Source organism: Desmodus rotundus, chromosome 13, assembly GCF_022682495.2.
Source record: "Desmodus rotundus isolate HL8 chromosome 13, HLdesRot8A.1, whole genome shotgun sequence".
Taxonomy (NCBI): Eukaryota; Metazoa; Chordata; class Mammalia; order Chiroptera; family Phyllostomidae; genus Desmodus; species Desmodus rotundus.
Genome location: NC_071399.1, coordinates 2,211,984 through 2,239,807, shown reverse-complemented (window position 1 = coordinate 2,239,807; position 27,824 = coordinate 2,211,984).

Below are 27,824 nucleotides of genomic sequence, written 5' to 3'. Positions count from 1 at the left end.
TATTGTGTAACTGAAACCACAGAAAGTGTGAAAGCATGGATGGGAGGGTGACTGTATAATTAATTCTAACATTTCAAAATTTTGAAACATTGGGTTGGTCAAAAAGTGCATTCTGTTTTTTCCGTAAGATGGCTCTAGTAGCGCTTAGTTGTCTTTACCTTCATTTGTTACATTGTATTGTGACAGTTGTCGTATCAGAGTGCATTTTAAAAAAAAATCAAAATTTGTGAATTTTTGTGCAGCCATTTTATTATTGAAGATGAAAGAAAATACTCAAGATTTTCAGCATGTTATGCTTTATTATTTCAGGAAAGGTAAAAATGCAACCAAAACGTAGAAAATATTTGTGCAGTGTGTGGAGAAGGTGCTGTGACTGATGGAACATGTCAGAGGTGGTTTGGGAAGTTTCATGCTGGAGATTTCTCGCTGGACGATGCCCCACGGTTGGGGAGACGGGTTGAAGTTGACAGTGATCCAATTGAGATACTGAATGAGAATAGTCAATGTTCTACCATGTGGGAGGGAGCCGACATACTCAAAATATCCAAATCAGTCAAGTTATTGGTGAAAATAAAAATATGTCTTTTATTTTATGGAAAAGCCCATACAGACTTTTTGGCCAACCCAATAAATGCAAAAATCATTTCCTTGCTTTTCCCTCTGAAATGGAAACAAATGAAGAACCGCTCGAGGGGGCCCACGTCGCAATGGAGCTTCTTTGTCTTTTGCACTTTGTGTTCGGGACACGGGGCCTCCCCGGGCTCCCTCATCACGTGGTCTCCACGCCGGGCTCGTAGGTGGGACAGGGGCGAGCTGTACCTTCCCCCACCTTGTTCCTCATTGTGTAGTATTTTAAAATTCTACACATTTAGTTCCCTTATACTCCCCTTCCCCCCAGCAATCCCCACACTGTGGTGTGTGTCCATGAGTACTTTTTCCTTTTTTGCTCAATCCTTCCACCCACTAACCACACCCTCCACTGGCTGTCATCTGCTCTGCACCTGTGAGACTATCTCTATTTTGCTTGTTAGTTCAGTTTGTTCATTAGATTCCACATTACGAGTGAAAGCACATGGTACTTGTCTCTCTCTGGCTGGCTTACTTCATGCAGCATAATGCTCTCCAGGTCCATCCAGAGGACAGGACAGGCACCTGGACACACCCCTCTGGTGACTTCTTCTCCGGCCAGGATCTGACTTTCTCCCTGAATCCCTTCTGGCCTGAAGAGACTAAAACACAGGCCACCGACTGGGGACCAAAAGCATAAAATATGGTTTATCCGTAAAGCAGAGTGAAGGACTCGTATTTTCAGCGTGGTCTTATTTTATCACTAGCTCTGGAAAATAGCACCGACTGATTCCCTCGCAGCTCCCTGGAGACCCGGAGTCCCATCCTGGTGGGCGAGGCCCCGACGTGGCGTCTCGCAGACAGTGTTTCTTTTCCTGTCGCTCTGCTACTTGGGATTATGTGCTGCCTGTTCCCAGTGTCACAGATGTCATGCTCCGCTATGATTGAGTGGTAATTTCAAGTTTCATGCTTGGTTTTCTGGTAGTGCTCGAAAAATATAGCACTGTTTTGAGAGCATTTTTAAGTGGCAAAACTATATCATTTTATTAATCTTTTAACCTTGGGGGAAAAACATCTCTCCCCTCTTTACCTGAAACAGATGTGTTTCGGTGGGTGTCTAAATACGGGCAGTACAGAAAGATGTCTTAGAGGGTTCAAGTTACACTCTGATGAATGCCTGTGGCTTCCAAGGAGCCCGTCTAGACAGACAGACAGACACAGCTATTGTGGCAATGACATGTTTGCCTTGCCATGAACCCTGGTCCCAGTGTGAGGTCACTCAGACTCTTTCGGGACAGATGTGATGTCCTGCTGGGTGTGAGAGGAGTCAGACAGAGGGACCCTGTGTTCTGGTCCATCCACGGCTCAAGGACCTCTGAACCGTTTGTCGTTTAAAACGCTAGGGCTGAACGTAACCATGGCCAGTTTCTAACGCACTGTTTTATTAGTGTTTTATGACCTTTTATCAAAACAAGCACACGAGAATGCGTGAGAAGAAAGAAATGGAAGGTCTGAGAGTTCTCCCCCGAGGAAACACATGCCCCTCCTCCATCCCCAGCCCAATGCCCCTGCCACAGGGCAGCACACCACGGGCCTGGGCTCTGGGGGCCGCAGTGTGATGAGCAGGGGGTTGTGGGGTGAAGCAGGTGCTGGGCGGGGACACTGGGAGTCACAGACTGGCTCTGTCCCATGGGTCGGGGGGACTGAAGGGCCCTGAAGAAGCCGAACCATGCCAGCACCATTTTGCCTTCCAGGCCCCTGTCACCCGTGCCTGTGATAGCTGTACCTGGCACAGGTGAGCGTGAGGGCAGTGGGCTCCCTGTCACAGAGGGGTGACTTCGAAGGGATGGCTCTTGTCATGTCGTGTCCCTCCCGCCATGCACTCCCAGGCCCCTGTTTGGACATCTTCCTGGTTCCTCCTTAGCGCCTTTGCCCGTTCTCCCTTAACGACTCCAGGGTGATTTTACAGCCCTCGCTCCTCAGACTGGGGGACAGGGAGGCCATCCCAGACCCCGCTCTGCATTGACTCGCTGTGGCTGACTCCTCGTGCTGAGTCTTTCCTGCCACCACATCCACAGCCGTGTCCCTGAATGCTGTCTGTGTCAGTCTCAGGCCCAGTATTTAGCAGAGAACGTGGATGATTCGGAAACGTCTTTGTCCTGCAGGGGCCAGGGGCCGGAGAATCCTGGGTCAAGATCGGTTCTGGCGCCTGGGGACGTGAACTTGCTCCTGCATTTCCTTGGCTGCTTCACACCCTTGGTCTTGGATGCACCTTCCCTCTGTTCCCAATTATTCACCTTGGAATGCTGCCTCTCCATGCACTTCCTGGCTTCTCCACCTTTGCGTGTGAGTTCTCTGTGAGGTCCTGTGTCTTGAAGCAGCTGCCCCCTTCCTCCCTTTGCTGCATCTCTGCTGGCGTCCTCTGTCCTTCCCTCCCACGCCAGTGGCCAAAACACTCCGGCGCCCAGGCTGCATGCCAAGCTGCCTTGAGATCATTTCTGAAAACGTACCATCTCTCTGAAAAAGGTTTCTCCAGTGAAGTCTCCAGTGACAGATGGTTCATTTTAGTCTTTTGCTGCCCGCAGAAAGTCCCAATAGTCTTAGAAAAGAAATGGGTGCCTTTGTCAGGGTCACTTCGGCTAGGCTTTCGGCCTTGGCTCCTCTGCCTGTGCTCACGGAAGTACTTTCAGCGATGGCTGCCACGTAGAACCGGGTTTTGCATAGCGTCTCATCCGCTGTCCCACTGAGAGTTCATGTGTGGCAATGAAGTAAAGACATTGAGAGTTCCGTAACCTGGGAGGCGTGCAGTCGCTGGGCCTGCTCACGGTCTGGTCTGGGTGTGTCTGCCAGTGTTCTGGGATGAAGGGCGTTTCCACCTGGGATGCATTTCGTGATGTAGATAGACCTGCTCACGCATCTTTGTGCAAATCTCCAGAAGTCTCAAAAAGGAGGTTTTCAGTGGGGTTCGAGGTGCTGACGGTTGCACCCCCAGGGAAAACCTAACTGTATTTTCTCATTTTCAGCAGCCATCAGATGGCTACAAATTCTTTTACACAATTTGTTAGAAAGCTGCAGAAACTCCTTAGATTTTATTTCTAAAAGGAGTGAGGGCTAGAGGCAGTAAGGAGGAGTCGGAGAACAGAAATGTACTTTTCTCAAGAAGGTTAAACGCTCCTGGGCAGTGTGGACAGAGCTGGCCTGTGAACAGGAGCAATGATTTGGTCCTCAGACGTGCCGCTGCTTTCTGTCCACCTGGAGCACCTTCCGGTTGCCATGGGCACACACAAAATGGACAGTATGAGACTAGAGAGCCCAGGCACGCTTTCCCCGGGAGCATTGGCTAGTGGGACGGCCTTTGGGACGGTGAACACCAATTGCATATGGTTCTCTTTCTTCTTGTCGAGTTAGCAGGTTGGGTCTTGGGAAGTGGTGGGCCATTGATACAAGGAGAAGTGGCCTGGTGGAAGGCCACAGGCCCCTGCCCCTAGCATCCCATTGCAGCCATAGCTTCTGCCCTTGTCTCTCCCATCGGGAAGACGCCTGCCATGTGGACCCACCTGCCATCCCCCACCTGGTTCTGCACTTCCTTTTCATCTTCAGAGGCTCCCCTTGCTCCGCTCCTTCCTGGGGTTTCTTTACTGGTCTCTTAAATGGTTCCATGTATTCTTCTGAAACTGGCAGGAACACGTGTGTTCACATGCGCATGGTCTCCTGGGGAAGAGGCACACACGTTTTCCTCGTGTTTTCAAAGGGTTCTAGGAGCCAAGGAAAGTGGGTAGTTGTTTCTTTTCCAGCCTGTTCAGCAGGGCTTCTCTCAGGGAAACTAGATTAAGACTTCGTGTGGGCCAGTGACGGGTCACAACCTCAGGAGGCTTCAGGGACCAGGTGGTAATGTGAAAGGCTGAAGGAGGTGACACCCAGGACAGAGGAAGGGTGGAGAGCGAGCGGGCGAGAAAGGCCGCTGTCGAGTCCTTATTTCCTGTTTACCTGTCAGAGGTGTGGTTCCACGGCCGGGAGATGGGCCAGGGCTGGGTGATGGCCGACCCCATCAAATGGTGTCTGACACGGTCTACACGGGTGATGTCCCCTCACCATGTTTCATGGAATTGACACAGCTGATGGGGTGGGCCACAACCCACAAACCAGAACCAGCTGTCACGTGCTCTCTTGCTGCACAGTCATTGGACCCACTCCAGATTCCTGCGACTTTGCACAGTCATTGGACCCACTCCAAATTCCTGCGACTTTCCAGAACTGGAAGGCTGCAGCTGCGCCTCAGGTGTCACGTCCACCACATGACAGTGGGGAAGCAGTGGGCTTCCTGCTCTCTCACTTGCTAGAGAGCTGCTGGGCTTGAGTGATGGCCCGTCTGGCGGGACTGTTGATTTCTGCGACTCAACAGCTATTGCAATCATTACAGCATTTCCAGGCAAACCCGGAATGAGGCGAAGATATAGTGAAGGAGCTCTGCACGGAATATAAGTTTAAAATATGCAGTGAGCCTCAGGCTTGGACAACATTAGAATTTTTAAATAGGAAAGTGTTGTATTTTGCCAAGTGTTAAATGCGTCTTTAGTAACATATACACATAGGGAAATGCGGTTAAAGCGGAAGCTTACGTTCTCGAGATTACACAACACGATAGTGGGATTAATGTTTTCTGCAAAACAAGTAAGTGTTTCATAATTAGTCCAAGGAAAATCTCAAAACTGAAAGTTCAACTCCTAATACTTTAATTGATCAATTCATTTTTAAAATCAGCTCTTCTCTCAATGTGAAGCCATCCTTTTATTGTCCTTGTCCTTTAAGCCTCTGGCCACCCCTTGGGCCCTTGGGTGTATCATGGTAGAAATGCCGTGTTTCTCCTCCACATCCACCTCTGAAGGGGCCAGAAAGCAGGGAGGGGTGAGGTGGGGCTTTTGCTGGACACGGGGCAGAGCCCTTTGTGTACAGGGAGGCACGGAAGTCTTTTCTTTCTGTGGCCGTGAAACAACGCCAGCATCAGGCTTCCTGCTTGGTAACTCACTCAAGTCACCAGCTTTTCCTAAACCCCCTCCCCCAACTCCACACACACAAAGGTGCAGGCCAGGCGGGCCCACAGTGTGGCCTCTCCCAGCAGACGGTTGCCCCCCTGAGGGAGACTTCTGGAGAGACTGGGGTGCTTAGCATGGGACTGAAGCCCTGTTTCCTGGCCAGTCCTCCTTCAGAGGTTCAGACTTGAGAAGAGGAGAGGTCTCCTTCTGCTGTTTTGAATTGATGACCTTGCACTCCACTTCCTCCCACCAGATTCTTCTTCTGAATTTGCATTGTCTTCCTTGCACCTTAAGAAGGAGCTCGAATTTACTTTTTCGATTAAAAAAAAAATGGTCCTTGCCAGCAACTCGCCCTGCGTGACTCAGCGTGACAGCTGTGCTTTCTGTCACGGTGCGGCCTCTCCCAGGGCTCTTCGCCAGGCCAGCCCTGCAGGCCTGGGTCCCAGCCAGCGTCGGCAAAAGTGTGGTGACATAAAAATAGAAGTGACTGCGTGCGATGACAGCGGGCACACAGCAAGGCCACTGCTCTCACGTTCATTGGGGTGTTTGCAAGCTTCTGGTCGAGGGGCTCTGCTGATTGCAGGGCTCTTGGAAATGGCTCAGGCGCAGATGCTTCCCTCCGTCAGCCGAGCCGAAGACACGATTGCGGGGAGTAGCGAGAGCCACCCGCTCAGAGTTTGGTGCAGCAGGCGGAGAAGCTACTGCTTGGGCTCCAGTAGATGTGGAGAGTGTAAGGACTGGTGTGCACTCTGTGGGGCACACTCATTGTTTTACTATCTAGTTTTTATCTTTATTGAATTTATTGGGGTGACACTGGCCCGTGAGATTTTACAGGTTTCAGTTCTGTGCCATGTACAGGTGATGTATTACACAGTTCTACAATACCTCGCCTGCATTGCAGAGTGGGGGCATTCCCCTTTTTAAAACAGGTTCACGAAACAAAAGCCGTCTCACTGGGAGCAGCTGGTGGGGCTGAGGCCACAGTTGTTGTGTGTGCTGGCGAGCGCTTGCTGGCCCAGATGCGGGCAGGTTTTCGAGCGTGGAAGAGGACCAAGGGAGGGCCCAGTTTACAGTTTTGCACACAGAGTCGTGTGGCTCTGGGAGGCACAGGCTGTGGTGTGTTCCTGGGGTGCAGGCCGTCGGTGGAGAGGGTAGGGCAGGTTGCCAGTTAGGGGCCATACTCAGAGGGCCCCCCATGGCCCGGCAGGCAGCTCCCTCCAGCCGGACACTGCCCAGGGTGTTCTGGGCCCCAAGACCTCTTTTCGGAGCTTCGGACCCTGTTCCCAGCACACAGCCACGTGCCTGTTTGGTGATTGGAGTCAGAGCCCTCCCCCGGTTTCCCACAGGACCGGCGAAACTAACAGAGCACCTCGCCAGTGCTGCCTGTGGTGTTTCAGGCGGAGGTTGGTGGGGCGGCCGACGGCGGCAGTGAGCCCTGTGTCAGTTTGGCCACTGCACAGGCATGCTGCAAGGGTTAAATGAGATGGTCAGTGAGATCCAAGTGTCTGAGCTCTCAGTCCACCAAGAAGGGAGACCCCCTGCCAAAGGCGAGAGGGCCCAGCGGTCAAGTTCCAGTTTCCCCTCCCACTCATGGATGCAGATTGACTTTCCAAACAATGTCTTCTCAGGAGAGGCTCGTCCTCCCATCGGGGTGAGATGGGCATCTCTCTGAAACGAGCTGTCTCCTTCCCCTCTCCCCTTCTTTCTCTCTCACGCACTTTTCATGGAGAGTGTGTGTGCAGGCTTTTGTGCCCTCAAAAGGACACATTGATTCCAAGTATCAATGTCTTCTTTCCAAGATTTCAAGAATCAATGTCCTAATAAATAGGACAATTTAGCTGTCTTATTTATTAATTCACTTCATTCCTAATGATTTTTAAATTTTAACACATTGTCAGCATAGAGAAATTAAGATAACAGACATCTGATCTAGATTTTTAACAAAATTTTTGAGTGTCTTTGCTTTAGATGCTTTTACTGAAAGATGTAAAATATAGCAACAGCCAGTCTTGGCTCCACATCTCAGTCCTGCCTTTGCTTTTTCCTGTTGGCTCTTTACTAATGGTTTCTGCATCCTTCCCAGCAAGGTTTTGAACTTCAGTAACAAATACAGGTGCCCATAAGCGAAATCGATGACTTTCTCTGTTTAGAAAATTTCTAAACGTTTATCTCACCGTGCTTACCATTCTTCAGTTTGCTCTTTCTCCCCCAATATTAGACATGCTGAAACTTTTACATAGAGTTGTTAATACTACTAGATAGGATTCAGTTTGGAGATCATTCGAGAATTCATTTATGAGTCATTACTGATGGACTTTTCAAGGTTATTTCCAGGTTTCTGCATCCAGAATGTATCTATGGTAAGTTATCTGGAACATGTGTGTGTGCCCACACTGGTGGGCTGCGTGCCTGGGCATGGAATCGGCGGGATCGCAGGCAGTGGGTTTCCAGGTGTCGCTGACCAGGTGTGGCCCTGTTCCGCACAGGTTTTCAGCACGCCAGCCCAGTGTGAGTGTGACGTTGCTGATCCCCGTCAGCATGGGGTGCTACTCAGCCTGGAGATGTTTGCCAAACTTTCCTTAATTACCTGTCATTTGGTAGTAATTTGTCATACTTACATTGGCTATTCAGACTTCAGTCTTTTGTGAATTGTGTATTTGTATCCTTTGTTTATTTTTTCTATTGTAGTCTGTGTTTTAAAATTACAGGAATTTTAATTTTTCTATGCTCACCTTCTGTGAGTCATGTACAGATCTTCCCCTGACCTGCTTACCGTCGTTTTGATTTGGGGCTTCCGGTGTACTTCGTAACCTGGGTTGCTGCTTCGACATTCTCACGGAGCCGAGCTGTGTGTTTATGACTTGCTCTTTGGCGTCGTGTCTTGCGCGAGTGTTCCGCCCATTCCTACCTCGAAGTCTCAAGCAGTCTCCCACGGCGCACCCTGGAGGCTGTCCAAGGCCTCGCCTTCCCATGTGTGGTGCTGTGGTGCCGTGTCAGGTGTGGCGTGAAGCGGAGGTCTGCGTTAGGAAGGCAGTGCTAGCTGTTCCCGCAAGTGCACCCTCCAGGCTCCGGGTCTGACACAGTGAAAACGTATCTCTGTCAAATACATCCAAAACGACTGGCGGGGGTTCCCCTCTCAGACTTGCCTCGGGGACCCATGCTGACTCCACACTGTGGCTCTGGGAGTCACTCACACCGGGCTGCCAGGTGGCCGGAGTGAGTGGGGCCGCCATGGTGATGGTGCAGCACAGTGTCCGTGGGTCAGGTCTGGACACAGTGAGTGGGGCTGCCCCCTGCACCGGCCAGACCTGAGGCACATGGTCCCCCCGTATGCAAGGGAGGCCGAGAAAGGCCGTGGAGCAGCGTGCCCATGCAGAGGGGAAGAAAGGGAAAGAAGAGCCTGACGGACTCCCACAGGCCTAACTGAAACTTTCTCCCTTGTCAATAGCCAAATGTTCCACACTTCTGTAAACAAATACGCTGGCTGAGTTGTGATGGCCCCTCTATCATATGCCAGGTTCCTGCGCGTGTGCTGGTTCCGTTTGTCCCTAAGCCGCACCGCTTCTGTTAATATAGATTTGTATTTAGTCTCGACAGCTGCAGCAGTCGTTCTCATCTCGCTTGTGTTTGCAGTACACGCTTTGCATGCCCGGAGACCGCACAGATTGGAGTTCCACAGCAGTGACGATATACCTGCCCGAGTGTTTCCATTTTTCGCTTTTGCATGCTCTGTGTACATTATTTTCCTGCATCCTTGCCCCGGGCTAGAAGGGTTCACCTCTACAGTGAATTTTGTTTGTCTGTGAATTTCCTAGCTAACAACTCTTCTAGTATTTGTTCCATTTCAAAAGGTGTCAACTTGCCTCTAGTAGTGCTTTGTTATTATCTTTAAATGTAGACAGGATGTCTCACAAGCCTGGGAAAGCAACTTTTTCAGACAGTTTGAGGGTGCCTGCTTTTGAGATCCCTTCATCAGTAGAATACATGCCAAGGGCAAATCAAATTAATGTGCCATGTCTGGAAACAGAGAGGAGGCGCTCATAGGTATTCCTAGGTGTGGGTCATTTAAACACAAATTCCATTCCTAATTTACTTTTTTAAATGTAAAAATATACTTAGAGTTCGCTCCTTGCAATTCCATCTGTATCTCTGCCTGGGGCTGCCTCCTAAGCTCTCCCCTCCCCAGGCATCCGGACTCTGTGGTTCCTGCCCCACTTCAGACTCACAGGGGCTCCCTTACTCCCCAAGGACCCTGCGGTTAGGATTCCGGGGAGCCTGCCTGTCGAGTTCAGCCCTGGCATGGGACTGCCCTGGGCGTGCTAACTAACGTGTGTCTGGGCCGGCAGTGACGCCAAGGCGTCAGGGAGGTTGGAGAAGCCGGAACGTTCCAGCAGCTGAGAGCACCTCGAAGTTCCGTGGTGGAGACTGAGAGCATACGAACTCCTAGCGAGGCTGGAGATGTGACAAGAGCCAGGTGGTGCAGGGCTTTAGGGGTTCCAACAGCCTGCGATCCCCCCTTTTCTTCTTCAGAGCAGCTGCTGTGAGCGTCGTTAGAGGCGTGACTGCAGACGTGGTTATTAAGCAGCGCGATGGGCTTGAGGGCCGCTCGGCCTCAGCAGGTGGAGGCGACAGGGAGGAGGGTGGACAGGTGTTAATGGGCAGAGCTGCTCCGGCCCCACCGGATGTGGGAGGTGGCGGGGGTGGGCGTCAGGGCTGACTGAGAGAACACTTGACGCTGTCTAGCAATGGGGCCCAGTGAGAGTGAAGCTGGCTGATTAAAGCCTGTTGAGTGGAAGCTCAACTGTAAAACTACCCCCTCCCCCAAATAGTGACCTTCTTGTTGGAGTCAGGGAATAGAAACCAGTTCTGTTTATTATGGAGATTTCATGTGCCCAGGAAAAGTCTGAATGGACTAGAAGGAAACACAAAAAAGAAAGAAAGAAAAGCAAACCCCAGCTAATTCTGATACTTTCAGCAACAACAAACTTCCGTTCTCTGCTGACATTTCTATTTTGAGATCTAGTTAATTATAAATGTAGTTACCAGATTGAAGTTCCATTAGGCAGTTTAAGAAACAAGATATGACGCGCAGAACAGGCTTCCTCTCAAAGCACATCGAGGATGAAGTCTGGTGATTTTTGTCCTGGGAGGGTCCGAGAAATTCCTCAGCATCAAGCCATGTAGAACTTGCCACCTAAAGGAAAGATACATTCAGAAAACTTACTTACATAGTTTAAAATGTGCAAAACTATTTTGTCGTGATGTAAGTACATAGAGAGTTTGTGAAAGAATGCGTAAAGGCCCACAGAAACACCAAACTGAGGACCGTGGTCCCCTGGTGTTGGGAAACGCAGTGGGCTCGGTGTGATACTTGGGAATATTTGGGGATAAATGGCTCTGTCTGCCTTTTGTAAAATTAAAAAATAGTAAAAACATCAAAAACATATACATCGAGATGTTAACACCTAGTGAATCTAAGATGCTAAGACGCTCAGATGGTACCTGTTATATTATTTTCATATTTCCTGCATATTTGAAATTTTGTATGACTAAACATTTAAAATAATTAAAATGGAATTTTTATGTTCATTATAGCATAGTGGTGGAAACTATTTCTTGGCTTGGAGAGGCAATAAGTTATGTTTTCTAGCTTGTTATTTACTAGTTCTTTAATCATAATTTTTAAATAATCTTTGCTTCTTTAGTTCTGTTTGAAAAAAGGCCATATCATGGCTAAACACATGATTCTTTTAAATAGTTTCTGCATTAAAGTGAAGGTCAGTCCTGATACTGTTTTTTTCCTTGGAAGTCATAACGGCTAACAGCGAGTAACAGAACTCACACTTCTATGTTATTTTACTTTTCTTTATTCTGGTGAGGAGAACGGTAGAGTATAGTATTGTGGCAAAAGGGGTGAATTTTTAACCAGAAGATTGGTTCTAACTTATCCTCTTATACAAAATGTATTAATGAGAGCAAATCAAATAACTCCTGTTGAAGTTAATGTTTTTAATGCTGTGGTCTGGGTTTTAACCTCCAGGACTTACGTTGCTATCTTGTTTATGATAAAGCAATGCCTCAGCTCCTCACAACACTGTAACAACATGATGATACTTAGTGCATTGCACCTTAACGTAGTTAAAAAATCAGTGCTTATTATTGAAGAAACATGCGAACACACAGGTGACATACGCACGAGAAAGCGCACCAGTCACACACGCGTCATCTGACCAAACGTACAACATGAACACACTGGAGTAACCAGTTCTCAGAGCAAGAACTGGAACATGACCAGCACCCAGGAATTGCGTGTCCCTTCTGGTGGCATCCCTGCCACCCAGGCAGTTTCTGTCCTGAATTCCAATATCACACATCAGCTTTGCCTGCACTTGAACTTTGTATGAATCCCCTCAGTGTGTGTCTGAGTGGTGGTGCTCATCAGTGTATTGGGAGGGTCATCCATACATTGTTGTAGTTGTAATTGGCTCTTAGTAGGATGTAACAGGAACGAACGTGTGTGTGTGTGTGTGTGTATGGCACGAGAGAGTACATGTTTTCAGCTTCAGGAGCAACGGTTGGTGTCCTCACCACCTGGCTCGGCTGTGGCAGGGTGACAGCAGCCCCAGACGGCGTGTCAGCAAACCGGTGTGGAGGCGTTCCTGTAAGACCTCAGGTTACAGACCGGGCAGGGCTCGGGGTTGGCTTGTGGGCCACGGTTCGTTGAATTCTGCTGTATAACATCCCACCGATAACACACCACCCTTCTCTGTCTGTCCTGTTCCTGACGGACGCTGGGCCAGGTCCAGTTTGGAGCTGCGACACTGAGCACTCATGTATGTGCGTCTCGGTCTCGTCCACCTGATGGGCACACGTGTGCGTGCACTTCTGTGAACCTAAGAGCAGAAGTGCTGGACCACCGGCCACGCAGAAGGTCTGCTCTCGTTGAGACGCCCAGGCGATTGACCAGAGAGGTTCTACCCCAGTCAGGGTTTCCTCTGATTCACACGCTGAAGGATGTTCGGTATGACGCATCTTTTTAGTCATCCGGGCGGGTTTGCAGTAGGGTCACATTTCGGTTTGAGTTTGCATTTTCCTGACCACAAATACGGTTCAGCACTTTTTCTTATGCTTGTGGGGCATCTAGGTTATTTTTTTCTGTGAAGTGCCTATTCAAATACTTTGCTCATTTTCTATTTGATTGTTTGCCCTTATCGCTCACCCTCACTGAGAGTGACATGTAACACTGCATAAGTGTAAGGCATATAACATTTCTTCTTACACTTAGCTTTGGCTAACACCTCCATCACGTCACATAATTAATGTGTTGTTTTTTTTTTTTTTTTTGGTGTGGTGAGACATTTAAGTCTTACTCTCTCAGCCAGTGTTACTGACACTACATATATGGCACATTGTATCTCCAGAATTTATTCCTTGTTTACTCTTTGTAACTGAACTTGTAGAAGCTCTTTATATACCACGGGTGCGTATCTCTTGCCAAATATATGTGTCACAAATACCTTGTTCCAATCCACAATCCACAGTTTACCTTTCTTGAAAGTATCTCTTTTTTTACTTGAATCGACAATCAGCGTTATCGACGTAGCCACCATGTTCTGTGTTAGACCCTCAGATCAGCCTCACCCCAGGAGCGGAAGTGGACGGATGGGGGGGGGTGTAGGGTCGGGGATGTGGAGTGAGAGAGGCAGAGTGACTAACTCGGGTGACGGGTACAAGGGCGTCAGCTGCATTTATGATTGTTGTACTTTCTGTGGGTCTGCATGAATTTATCTGCCTACATATGGAATGTGACAGAAGTTGAATATTCAAAGTCTTCAAGATTATATTCTTCCCACATTCATTTAAGCAAAAGTTTTTCCTCATGTATGTCTTTTCCTCTTAATGAAGACCCTAAAGAAATTGTAAAACTCATCTGCCTCTCGCCTGTCTGTCTACCTAGCTGACGATTCCTGAAAGGGTGCTGCTCAGAGGGACCCACTGGGGTGCAGGAAGACTATGTTAGAACTGACTGGTATTTGTTTTAACCCTGTGCACTTACTTTTATTTCCATGAGATAAACACTTATTAAAATTTTGCCCCATAGCGTCTATTTTCAGAACACCGTGGCATCGGAACACATCAATAGATTCAGAACATGCCGAAGGTCAGTTAAAACTGGGAACATGAAACACACCTGCCTCAGAAATAGGTTTAGTGGACAATCCTTAAATATAGAAGGAACTTAACACAAACAACAATCTCAAAAAATGGAGGAGCACTTTCAATGCACTGACCATTTTGTGACCGGATAGACCCAGTTCAAACCACCGCAATGTGAAACTGGAGATGGACAACAAGGTAGGAAGGGGCCTGATGGAAGGGTCCCTCCAAGTCTCATCAACTCGGGCTCCCGAGGCTGCGCCAGGCCCCTGCACTGGAGAAACGCCGGCGGGGACCCTGTGGTTCGTCCTGCGCTGAGAGTGGCTGCGCTTTGACTCACCGCGTTTCCCGCTTTCTCTGTGTTACCTGTGTTTGCCAGGGGCCAGGCCCGTTTGTCCTTGTGTAAAATAACCTTGGTTACTGAGGAAAGAGGACACGACCTATAACGAATGGATAGGAGTTCCTCTGAGGTTTGTCCTGGCCGCTGTGGCTCGATTGGTTGGAGTGCCCTCCGTACACCAAGGGGTTGGGGGCTTGATTCCTGGTTGAGATGTGTGTGGGGAGTGACCCGTCGATGTGTCTTCCTCACATCGATGTTTCTCTCTCTCTCCCCCTTCCTCCCACCGTAAAATCAATAAACATATTTTACAAAATTAAAAAAAAATGTGCTTCTCAGATTCTATTGTGAAAATGTAAGGAAGATATTTGTTAACGTAGCAAATCCTATACATGAGTTAAACACTCAGCTGAAAACCATTTAGAAGAACAACACTAAACAAATAATTAGATGGGAGGAATCACTAATTCAGAAACAAAAATTAGTGAATTAGGAAATAGTAGACTTGCTTGATGAAATGAAACAGAAGTAAACATACGCCTTGAAGGGATCTGCCAAACAGATAAATGGCCTTTGTAGAGTCTTTTCAAAAACAAGAAAACACAGCGTTACAAATGTGAAGAAGGTGTAACCACAGCTGTTGAGATTTAAAATACAAGAACGTGTTCTGGTTAGCTTTTCTAATAAACAATAGGATAGTAATTGAGTAGCGAGCGTCACCTGCTCTGCATGGTGTCCTAGAACCCCTGGCGCGGCTCCGCAAGACTGGTGGCGGTTGTCGCTGTGCAGTGAGACCCCAGAGAGGCTAAGTGACCTGCCACAGGAGACAGGGAGCAAAGATCAGGAGTCAGACACAGGCTGTCGAATTCCAAAAGCTCCTAACCACTTTGCAGTGTTGTCTTTAGGAAGCAATGAGTTATAACCTGATACCAGAAAATGCGGGTTTCCCAACCATACGGACCCCTCTCACTTGAGACTCCGTGTGCTGTGACCACGGAGCCACAGAATCGGGGAGTGGGGCCCCGGGCACCTCGATTCCTGCTCCTTCCTGCCGACCACACTACAGACTTCCTGGGGCAGCGCTCCGTGTATTTTATGTAAACTCCTGTACATGTGTGAGGGAAGATTTACTCGGTCGTCTCCCTTTCTGAGTTCAAAGACCAACCTAATACTGAATATCGAATTCAGGTTTATCTCCCTAAAGGAGAAAGAGGGAAAGCGTGGCCAGATGGGGTTTTCATGACCCAGCGCTTCCTTTTCTTAGTAAATCCTGAAGTGAATCGTGACCAAGGCATCGTCGCAGTCTTCATAGTCTTCTCCTTCTCCTCCTCCCATCCCATCTTTTAATTTTTTATTTTTTATTAAGTTTATTGGCTGGAGCGACCCATTTAAATGTTTTCCATGGCTAAACCTTACAGTTTAGCGCCAGATGAGACTTTTTGCTCTCTGCTGCCTCCTGGCCCCGGCTCCGGGGGGCTCCCGGGAGGCCTGAGCTGTGTTACCTCAGTGATCGTGTCCGATGTGCTGCCCTGAGAAGTCGCTCAGATCCTCTCTAGTTTTCTGCTCCTCAGTCTCTCATTCCCATGGAGTTAAAATAACTGCTTTCAAATATCGCCCCTGAGGTGTGCTGTGTGGCTCCTGGCAATACCCTGACACTATATTCTCATTAGAAGAGCCGGAAAAGCCATGGGCAGGGTCCGGCACAAATAGCACCCCTTTTTATTACAAAATCTTCCGTTACAAAATCATAAGCATGTGCCTCTGTAACAGAACAGTATCACACTGCAGCCCACCACCTGATGTTTTAGGTGAAATGTCCAAATTGCCGTCCATCTCGAGTGACACATTCACGCACCCTGATGACCACACTCACGCACGCGTGCTTCTGCCGGAGCCTCTACGTCTCGTTCACAATGAAGACGAGCCGATGTTTCAGCCCCAAGCACAGGGCCTGAAACACAGCAGGTGCCCTGTGAACGTCTGTCCTTTCACTGCCCAGGCCCACAAGGCGGCAGGGACAAGAGGACTAGAAGGGGCCACGTGGTGGACGGAGAGCTCCTTCTGCAGCAAGCTCTGCGCTTGGCTCTTTGTTCTCATGGTAGCTGTCAGTGTCTCTCCCAGACTTATGCTGAGGTGGGGAGAGAGGATGTGGGCAAGCAAAGACTGCACTTCACTACCTGTCTGAAGGGGAGCCGGGCCGACGCCTTTGCTGAGTTATTGAAATGTTTGCTGCAAACCCATCTCTTCACTGGTTTGGGTGACCCCAGGCAGAATGCACCGCGGGAGAGCGGAGGCGGGAAGACATGGCTTCCCTTTCTGTTGGCAGCCTGAGAACATACTGGCAGAGGCCATCTGCCCGGCTGGCGAAATCATTGTGCTAATGAAGTGGGGGTCCCCGAATGAGTTCCTTAGCATCCAGCAGGAAAGAGCTGCTTTTCTTGAACAAATTACATGCCTAAAGCTGGAAGGCTCAATAGCTTCCACACGTGGGCAGTATGAGGCCAGAGCGCAATTGCATCAGCACAGTGGGGGGCAGTACCAGGAGCCTGGGGCAGGTCCACGGTGGACTGAGGACACGTGGGTGGGGCCTCCTCCTCAGTTCCAGCCAGGACTGCTTACACCCCAATGATACGAATCCTAGCAGCACCTAGCACCACAAATGTTTTCGCTTGTCTGTATCGTGGGGGTTGGGATGGGCTGGGGGTCAGATGTGAGGCTGACCAGGCTGTGGGGGGTGGGCTTACACCTCCTGCACCTCCTGGCTTAAGGGCCCCTGTGAGTGGGCTGCAGGGCGGGCTGTTCTGTAGATGTCAGCTCTCAAAAAGTTCACCTTCATAGCCGCTTATTCTCTGAGTACTTGGGCTCCCCCGGGTCCTGTAAGTAGCAATCCTTTTTGGTTGATGGTACTGGATATACCTACATTTTCTATTTTTAACTTAGAGAAAAAAATATGTAAGCTCGTCTGTGGTTTTTCATTAAGCTTTCTGTGGGTCTCTGTTAGAACAAATGAAACTTTGTGTTCTTAGAATAAAGTAAGTGCAAAGTAATCCTAAGGTTCTGGATAGAAAGTAACAAGGGATCCTCGAACTTTAAAATTTTTGCTTTGTTCCAGTCACGTCTGCACAAACCCTGCCAAACAGCTGCTCCTGTTCCCAGCTGTTGCCGTCACCCACGAAGGCCTTGGGAGAGGTGAAGGTTTTCGGTGTGACATTCCCACCCGTTGGGGGTGGGTTCTGTCGTATTTGCCTTCCTCTCTCAGAGTGGAAGCCACTTGTGGGACTCCCCATGCAGTCCGGGACTGATTGCTCACAGTGGCCCTGTGACTGAAGCTCAGCTCCCAGCGGCAGCGCGGTAGTGCGGACCAGCGTGCCAGCCACTGTCCCCTGGCGGCGTGAGCAGGGGTGGCTGCCCTGCGCCTCGGGTGACTGTTTTCGAGGTTGGTGGTGCTGCTTGTCCAGATGGCTCAGCAGGGCTGTTATGGATATTAATAAAGCAAAATTATATGCTCTGCATGTCCAAATGAAAAAATAGTTGCTGTGATTCCGTAGTGACTGTTGGTAATAGATGGGCAACGTGTCCGTGGTGATGGGGGAGTGGAGAGTGTTCAGGGCTATGCAAATGTATAGTGCCCAGAATACTGGTTTAAACTGCATACTCCCTGACCTGGGCTGTGCAGTGTCTACACGGTCGGTCTTCCCAACCGCCTCATGCACGAGCTGGGTGGTCCTCCTGACACGCCCCCCCGCCACGCATGAGCCCCCTGTGCAACACACTCTCCTCGCTCCGATCCTGTTCATCCTCCAAAGCTCAGACCTCACTTCTTTCCTGCGTCTTTCCAGGCTGCCGCCTGCCCCTCACCAGGACGGGCACGTCACACGTCCACACAGACCCCATGGCAGACTGCCCAGTTTGGTACGTCAGCGGCTCTTGTCGCTGCCGCTTTCTGTGAGGGTTACTTACACTCCGGCTTTTCTGTTAGACCGTTAGCTTCTAAATATATAAAATAATAAACTGAATAAAGTCAAACAAGAGAAGGAGCTCATGGACATGGACAGCAGTGAGGTGATTCCGGGGAGAGAGGGGCAGGTGGAGGCAGAAGACGGTATAGGGAAGATAAATAGTGATGGAAAAACATTAAATTAAAGTGTTAGAAAGAAGACCATGGTCGGGAACCAAAGTAAATTCTAGAAACAATTGACAAACCGCCCCAAATCTCCTACGGTTTCAGTCACACACAGAAGCAAAACCTCCGCACTTGTCTTTCAGCCATGGGGAAAACGGTGACATAGCTGTAATTAAAACAGGTTTGTCACCGAAGCATAGTGACATCTGTCCACATCGAGCGCCACAAGCTGCAGATAAGTTGGCATGTTATTGGCAATGGAAACTGTGACCTGTTCCCAGTAGGAAGGGAGCCTGAGAAAGTGGACAGGGCTCTGCATTCCAGCGTTGAGGAGAAGGACTACACACGCTCGGACTCAAGGGCTAGAAGCGGAAGCCCGCCTGTGCAGGCGCCGCGGGGCCTCAGCGCTGGAAGCAAACTCCTGCCAACCACAGGAGTAGGCCGCCTGGGAGAATCCACCTAGTGAAGAGCAGGGGACAAAGTTGCCCTTTACGGCCCACCTCTCACCCTGGGTTCCTCCGAGTGTGAGCCGGCCCAGGGCACTGGACGGCGGGTTAGAACTCATCATTGACCCTGAGGGAGGAAGTGCCTGGAGCCCAGGTGGCTCCCCTAACGCTGGAGCCCTGGGCTGCGGAGACCTGATGTGGCCTCCTGGGAGCTGGGCTTGGAGGAGGGGCCTGAGGGAGAACACGCCCAAGAAAGACCCTCCAAGGGGCCACCTGCTTCCTAATTTTTCTGGTACAGATGGGCTGACATTTCCAGAACAAATTGGACAAAAATCTGATGGACATGGGGGCGCAGGTATGCTTTATTGTGTATTTCCAATTCCAGGTTGGGACTTGGGAAGAAAACCAGGGCGTTAGAATTGATTTTTATATATTTAATATGGCTAGAGCTAATGGATTATAGATTTTTGCAGCATTACGCTCGGTTAGAGGTGTTGGCTTTGAGCCACAATTTCAAAGAACTTGGGAAGAATCGTTGCTTTTTTTTCTTTTTTAAAAATCAGACTGAAATATCTCTCTGTAGGCTATTTTAGTTTATGTGTAAACCCCTGAAATCTTGAAAGAGCAGAATTTCAGATAATCATCGTCACATTTTTGTACTTTCAGGCAACTTACCAAGGGTGTGCTTGGGATACTGGTGACAGGTAGCGGTGGAGCATGCTGTGCCTGTCCTGGGAAGGCCTTGTTTCCTGTGCACCAGACGCCATCGCTGTGTGGTGCAGAGTGTCTGCGCAGAAGAGGTTACCTTGTGTTCCCCACGGTCTTTTCCGGTCCAGCTTCGGTGCACAGCCGCCTCCATGTTTCACGTCTGGGGGCTGGTTACCTCTCTCTGGTGCCTGCAGGTGTGGATCCGAGTACCCCAGCTCCTTCTCCCTCACGCTGCTCTGCAAGACGGTGGCGTTGAGATTTTGTCTCCTGGGGCAGGATTCCGAGCCCTGGGGTGCCGAGCTGCCTCTCAGGAGTACTGTGAAGAGTGTGTGTGAGGGGCGAAGCACATCGGATGCAAAGGCTTTGAAACTGAAACCCGAGGGTGAATGACTCTGACCTGCACTGCAGAGCAAACGGTACGAGAAACACCCCGGAGGACACCAAAACCAAGGCAAACCCTCAGATACAAGGGGCGGGGACAACGAAGGGATACCCAGTGACTTACAGCGGCCGTTAATTAGGACAGGAATTGTGTTTGTGCCTTGAGAATTCGGGGCGCTCAAGTTCAGTCCAGAGCATGGGAGGGGCCGAAAGACTGAGGTTTTAGCAACGTGAACGGAGGAGGTTCTTTTTTTCTCATTTTAACTGGGATACAATTTTACTTCAAAACGTACACAGCTCTTCGGTGTATAGAGCTGTGGATTCCTGCACGCACGCCAACTGAGAGATGCTGATACTTCCTGCTCTTCTGGGAAGGGAAGAGGGTGGGTCGGCAGAATCTAAGAAAGGGGGTATTCATGGCATTTCTTACCTTTGTTACTTTAAAAACCTTCTAAGCAACTATGACATTTTGTTGAGTATGAGTGGGAGTGTATGAGTTTTATAAAATGACTGGATGTATTTTCTGCGTATTGTAACTATTTATTATTACAAGTTGTTTTAAAATGTAGATGTGGCCTCATCTCCCCCCGAGATGTACACCTCTGTTCCTGGAATGAGGACAAGAGGGAGGAAAGGCTAGGCACACAGGTCGCAGCTAATAAAATAATGTTGCAAGGATAGCTCACCGACAGAATGGAGGACCAGGTCACGATCCGAGACAAGGGAAACGTACCTTCTGTCCCCGTGTGTCCCTCCACTCAGGGATGCTACACTTAGGAGATAGGCTTTGGGATACGCCACCACGAGAGAGAAATCTGACAGATGCAGAAACCCAAATATGGTACGTGCACAAGTGAGAAAAGTGGGTTCTCGGGCAGGGTGCCATTCCATCCTAACTCCAGTCCCTTCCACACCTGGGGTCGGCATGAAGGGGCCCCAGCACAGGACTGGGGAACCGGGTGTCAGCGGAAGGATGACGTCCTCGGGGTGTCCTAGCGTGTTGGCCGAATGCAGAAAGGGTGATTGGAGGCCAGAGAGGAGACAGTTTCCTGGAACTCCAGTGGGCTAACTGAGGGCCAGGGGTTGGAAGAAGGGCGGTCCGCTGTGAGAACGAGGAGAACACGGTCGTCCCATGAGCCTGGCCGACACCAGAGCCGTCTGTGCTCACTCTCAGGCTCTCTCTGTTCATTTCAGTTCATGCACCAGAGGGAACCACTCTGCTGAACTTGACCCTGCAATGGCTCCTTCAGTTGTGAATCGCAGCCGGGCGGGTCTGTGTTTTCACCTGGAGTCTGCACTGGCGAGGAGGAGACTCCGCTTTGTGGATAAAGCACTGAAAAAACAGCCCTTTGCCTCAAGCGATAAAAATGATTGACGGTTATAACTCCCAAGGAGGAACTGTTGGAAGCCATGGTGTTATTTTCAAAAGACAACAGCTACATTGAAAAAAAGTGTTAGAACATTTGTCGCTGGGGAAAGAGTTTTCTTGACTTTCTCTTATTAATCAAGGTGATTTATGAAGGGATCTGGAGAGCTAAGGCTATTAAGAAAAATATCATATTAAAAGTGAAATCTAAAGTTTGTGCAGGTGAGAGAGTAGCCTGTTAAATTTATAAGGATTATAGAGCAATGTTTTCAAAAGAATTCAGATGTTTGCTACTACTGTTTTCTTGTTTGCTTTGTATCAAAAGACAAGATTAGAATAAATTGGGATATATCATACAAAGTAATTATGTTTCTTGAAGCTTTTTCAAGTCTTTGAGTATATGCGTGTGTCCACGCATACACTGTCTTGATACAAAACATATTCTTTGTTGTTTTCATTGAGTTATAATTCGCTTGCAGTGAAATGTTTAAATATGAGACCTGTGTGCATGCTCACGCGTAAGTGAACATTTTTATTCTCACCAAGTTCCTGTTACTGTTTCACATGTTTCTTGGTCTTGGAGTTTACGCCGTCTTCTCTGTTTGCACGCCTGGCTGGCACCCTTTACCTCTGCGACCAGACACCTTCTGTCCCCTCCCCTCCACGTGTGTCTTGAAAAAAACCCCAACAAAACAGCAAATGTGAAGCAATTGCTAGAATACTTGCTCGTACCAGCTGACGTCTTTCCTTTGAGGTCGGATTCACACACAGTACAACCCACCCACCCAGTGCGGTAGGCTGTGTTTTGGCATGCCCACAGTGTACTCCATGGCCATTACCATCTGAGCCCAGAACACCTCCATGGCCTCGTCCTCACTGGCGGTCATTGCTCGCCCCTCCCCCAGCCCCTGGGCATTGCCGATCGCCTTTCTGGCTTTATGGATTTACCTACCCTGCATATTTCAAATAAATGGAATGTAATTTATGGCCTTTTGTGTCTGGCTTATGTCACTTAGCTCAATGGTTTCAAAGTTTAGCCACGTTGTAGCATTTGTGTTTGTGGCCGAATGATGCACGGCATGCGTATTCTCGTGCGTTTTTATCTGTCACGCCACTGGGGCTATTTTGGCTTTCTGGCTGTTGTGAGGAATGCTCCTGGCATATTGCTGTACGAGTTCATGGGTGGACCTAAGTTTCCAGCTGCCTCGATTCTATACCCAGGACTGGAGTGCTGGGTCCCGGGGCGACTCCACGTGTACGGTGTGGCGTCGTTGCCCACGGGTTTTCCTAAGTGACCGAACCATTTTGGCGTGAAGGGGTATGTCATTGTGCTCTCGCTGCACCCTTCCTGCCTAACTAAGAAAGTGGAATTTATTCTCACACAAAACCCTGTTTGGAGCCTCTGGGGATTTACCAGGGTTCTGTTCAGTGGGTTTTTGACAGTTTCGTCCGTGTTCGCACTGCCTTTTGGGCAGAGGTGACTGGTGGGGGGGTTCTTAGCGCCTCTGCCCCCAGCGGCGCCTGTATTTCTTTTTCTCCCTGTTCTGTTTTGTCTCAGCTCACACAGGGGAACACTGGGCTCGGCCGAGAAACTGGTGACCTGCCGTCTGACCAGCAGACCAGAAGGGTGAGCTTGCTCAGCATCTCCTGTGCTGACAGAGGTAATGAAGTACACGCTAAATGTTCGATAAGTGTTTAAATCATATTTCTGTTTTGTTTTCTTTCTTCTAGTTTCGTTTCAAAAATATTTGGAGATTATTAAGTTGATTCATACATATTTACCTATGAAGACAGATGTATTATATTTTGTATATGTAATTTATATATAAATTATGTGTACAGCATTTGTTTCAAATATATATATGAGTTTAAGATAGAAATTTAAAAAATATTTTTCCATAGTATCTTTCCTTATCTGCCTTTAAGTCATAATTAAAAAGAAGAAAGGAGAGTAATTTGTCAGTGGAAAATCGTGGTTCGATTCCGGTCAGCATGCCGAACGTGGGGAAGAGCTCCGGTTGAAGATGCCAGCCTGTTGCAAGTGCTTGTCACCGTTTTCAGCCTTCGCTTGTGTGGTGGGACGCACGTAACCGCTGGGGCGTGCGCAGCTCTGGGCGGGAAGCCCCTTTGCCATGTGGCGCAGTGACCACCGCCGTCCTCTCCTGCAGCCTTTCTCCCTCCTGCGCTGGAACCCTGTCCCCGTCACTCATGGCCCCCACTCCGCACTCGCCAGCTCCCGGAAAGCTCCCTTCTGCGCTCTGTCACGGGGGTCTCAGAGCCCAGGAGCCTTGTGTAAGGAGGATCACACGTGTGTCCTGCGATGTCTGCCTCGTCTCCCAGCTCGCTGTCTTCTGGGCCCGCCCGGCTGCAGCGTGTGCGGGCACCTCACGCCGCCCTTGCTTGTTCGTACGCACACGGGCCGCTTCACTGGGCGGCCTGCTCCCTGTGGGCTGGGAGCGCATTTTCAATGTCCTCGTGTCTCCAGCACAAACGAAAGTTGGATGACTGAGGACATGGACACTTACACATTTAGACATTTAGTGCAGACATTTTTAGCTTTGTCTGCACTCGCAATGGACAGGTAGGGGCTTCCAGGTCCTGGCTAGTGTGAGTGTTGCTGTGATACCTGCCTCAGACCTTGTGCACACGTGTTCAGCATGGCGATGGCTGGGCCCTACGGTCTGTCTTTAACTCTCTGGGACCCCTCCACGCTGCTTTCCAGAGAGGCTGCCCCATGCTGTCTCGTCACCGACAGCGTTCCAGACTCACAGTTTCTCCACACCCTTGCCGATATTTCTCATCTTTTCTGTAGTAGTCGTCGTAACAGACGTGCGGTGAGTTTTTAAAGAGAAGGACGAGGTAAGGATTTAAACGATGCATGCTTGATAAAGTGTGCTGTTACCTTTTCCTCCTCCTAATTCCAACAGAATTGGAAACATTCAGATCACACTTACCATTTTCCATTTTATTTTATTAGGCATATTTTATATCCACCTCCTCATAAATGTGAATTAAATGGGTATAAGAATTGAGTTCCTCTGTATTTAATCTCCTTTAGTTCTGTGCTATATGTTAGAGAGTCATACTGATTAATGGAATAATTACTCACTAAATTTAAATTTAGTGATAATTATGAAGCAATTCAGAAAAAAGCCATCAACATTCAAAGTTTGCACCATTCCGTCACTTAATATTAGTTGTTATAGTGGGTGAGTAAATTATAGTTTTTATAGATTTAATTTATCATGATAATGGCTTTTGAGCTCATACTCATGAGAGACTTTTCTAATTTTTGATGAGCTAGTTCTATTTATTTTCAAGAGCACCAAGGCCAAGCGTTTAGTTTCTTAATAGTGCTTGCTTTGCTGTGTTTTAAAAGAACAGTGAACCCAGCAGCGAATATTAGTCTGTCTCGGAGAGTGCGCTGCGTGTCAGGACGGTCTAGCCCATTTAATCTGCAGAAATAAAATCCGATGTTCGCCTGGGTGGACATGTCTTTGATCAAAACTGTAAACTCACGGTGTTCAGCATCACTCATCAGTGGAGACATGGAAACGAAAACCAGGGAAAGGTTTGCCCTCACACTGGTTGGAATGGCTGCCGTCAGAGAGTCCCGTGATGAGCGTTGGTGAGGTGTGGAGAAAAGGGGTCCTTGCACGTCACCGGTGGGCCTGCAGAATGGCTCTGTGAAAGGAAGAGAACTAGACGCATGCTCTGGGGCTCCACGGAGAATCGGGCAAGTCTCGGTTTGCGCCCTCAGCAGTTCTGCGGATGCTGCCATTCACTGAGACGGGCTGGCTGGCGAGGGTGGTTCCGAGAATGAACGCAATGTATTATTCTCCTGCAGGGAGGGCTCGAGCTCATCTGCAGCCCCCTGGGTGTGATATGAGATGGGACTTTTGCCCCACGGTGAACCCACACTCAGCCCTCCACCCGAGGGAGATGGGCTCCTGCAAGCCCACGCAGCCCCGCTTGCCGTCCACGGCTGCACAAAACATGGGAGAGATCTGCTCCTCAGCAGGCTGCCTGCTCCGTTCCTGGAGTCCCGGGCTCTCCAGATAGTCCCACGAATGTGCTGTTTCCTGCAGCGTCTTCTCCTCCTGAAACCCAGTTCCCTCCTGAGAACCGTTTCCACAAGCTCTGGGACCTTCGCTGGAGAAGAGCAGCCGGGAAAGCAGGGGAGCCCAGGGCCCCTGGCAGGCCGAGTCCTCCAGTACAGAGCGGGTGGACGTTGGTCCGACTGTCGGGAGTGGGGACGGTCCAGCTGGCCAGCCCTGCTCTAAAGCTGGGTCACCAAACCCAGAGGACAAGGCAGGTCTGTTTTCCTGCCCGAGCACCGTGCAGGGTGATTATTGCTCCAAATTGCATCTTTGTCTCTCTGCAGCTGGAATCTTAATTGGCTGGGCTATTTCTGTCCTGGCTGCTGGAGATCCTGCCCTTCCTCAAGCGGCTGTGTCCTCCCCAGCCCCCAGCATATCGGATGCAGGTACGCTTTGTCACTGGGTGCAGGCTTGTGGATGGTGGGTGATTCACTGGTCGTGAAGCCTGCCTGCAGGGCCACTCAGGAGCCCAGGGAAGGCGAGCTGCCTGAGGACGAAGGGGCTGGGAAGGCTGGAAAAACTGTGCTGGAAGCTGGCAGTCTTTACAGTTTGTTTAGGGTGGGCTCTGCCCCATAGGCGGCAGGCCCCCCAGGTGCTGCTTATTCCTGGGGGCGGGTGAGCTGGGCGTATGTGAAGTCAGGTGATGGAGTGGAAGGCCTAGACCCGTGCAGAACTCAGGAGGTTGTAATTCTTCCTCAGTGAATTCTCCTGGGCCTGGGCCTGGGCGAGTTCCCTGGGATCAAACCTGGCTGGCCTGCTCCGCTCTGCTTTTGTGACGGGCTGGGGCTTCCCCGAATCCAGAGTTAGGCGGGAATTTGAGTTCTGCATTTGTCGCTGGCCTCCAGCAGCTCATCGCCCACGGGGCCCTGCTCTTCTCTGATGATGCTGGGTGAGGTTTTCTCCCAGACCTGCTCTGCTTATGTTCTCAGCTTCCTTGTCTTCGTGGGATGTCTCCTCACCACCACTGGGAGTCTGTGCATCCAAACTGTCCACTGGAGAAGACACCTCAGTGCAGGTGAGTGGGCCAGCCCCTTCCTCTGCTCCCAGCTCTGAAGGTAAGAATGATGTGCTTACAAATACCGCATGAGCCGTGCAAAACAAGCCTGGTCCGAGGCTCCTGCCGGGAACCTGCGTGTCGTGTGTGCCTGGGCTGTGTGGTGACCCTGTCCTGAAGTCAGTGTCTTTCACCAGTCCTCGATCATTCAGTTAGTGCTCGTCAAAAACTTCATTAGAACAAATCCTTTCACTGAAATCGCCTTTAAAAGTCAACCAAATGCTTCTTAACACCTTAACATGTCCTGGAAGTTTGAAATGTTTCCATGTCCTCACTAGTGGTTTGCTTACTTTCATCAAAATACCCTTGTTGTTCTTTCTTTTTATTCTCTATGAAATGGGTTTTCCATACTATATTTTAAGATTATCTTTCTCCATTTTTAAAAAGATCATCTATCGTCTTTAATCTGTAATTGCATTACGAAAAATCTAAGGCTTATTACTAAGGAGAGTGTCCCTGGTGGAGGGTCCCGCCACATAGAGGTGCAGGGCCAGAGAGGGACTGGACTGTGAGGTCCTCAGAAGTCATTTTAAAGAAGTTTGAGTTGCGCTATGATGCAGCCGAGAGTCACAGATGGGTTTTAACTTGGCAAACGACACAGTGGAGGTACAGTTTTGAAAGTTTCCCCTGCCACTTGGGTGGAGGTGGGTTGGAGGGGTGGGTCATGAGTTGGCTGGTGAGGTCGGTCACTGTGAGAGGTGACTGGTCTTCGTCTTGCTCGGGTGCTGGGGATGGGTTCACAGATACTCCGGGTACAGTGATAGGATTGGTGACAATTAGATGGGAAGCCCTTAAGGCAGGGGTGTCAAACTTATTGTCACCGGGGGCTACATCAGCCTCCCGGTTGCCTTCAAAGGGCTGAATGTAACTTTAGGACTGTATGAATGTAACTATTCCTTAACTAGGGGCAAAGCAGGTTCTACCTGCTGCTGCCAGGTAGAAACAAGGTGCCTGGCTGGATAAACCAAGATGGTGGGCCGGATTCGGCCTGCGGGCCTTGTGTGTGCCACCTGCGGTGTGGGGAGAGCGGTTGCCTCACGGGGTTGCTGCGTACCAAACACAGGGCCGTTAGACTGCAGTCACACCATCAACAGGCTCTGGAACCTGCGCAAGGAAAGCTTTCGCCCAAATCTCTTGCAGGTCCTGTTTCTCCACTGGGTCCCAAGGTCCTTTGTACACTTACTGAAAAGCATGGTCTGTTGCTCTGTGTCTGTCTGTCCGTCTGTCCGATCTCCATTTGTGTAGTTTGCCTTTCATTTATTTGTAAACAATAACGTCTAGCCTTTCGCCATCCCATTTCCCCTGTCATCCCTGACTCCTTTTCTATTCATCATCAGTTGAATTTGTAGGTTTGAGATGAGACTTCTCTCCCGCCTTTGAAAACTATCCTATATTTGCTTCATCAAGTACTGTCATTAATTGTACTGATTAGCAGAGCTCCCCAGTTAGTTTTATTCACCGCTGCTGTCTGTCAGGAAGGGACCACCCACAGGTGTGATGTTCTCGCGTCTCCTGTTGTGCTGTGGGTCTTACTCAATCTTTTCACCAAGTT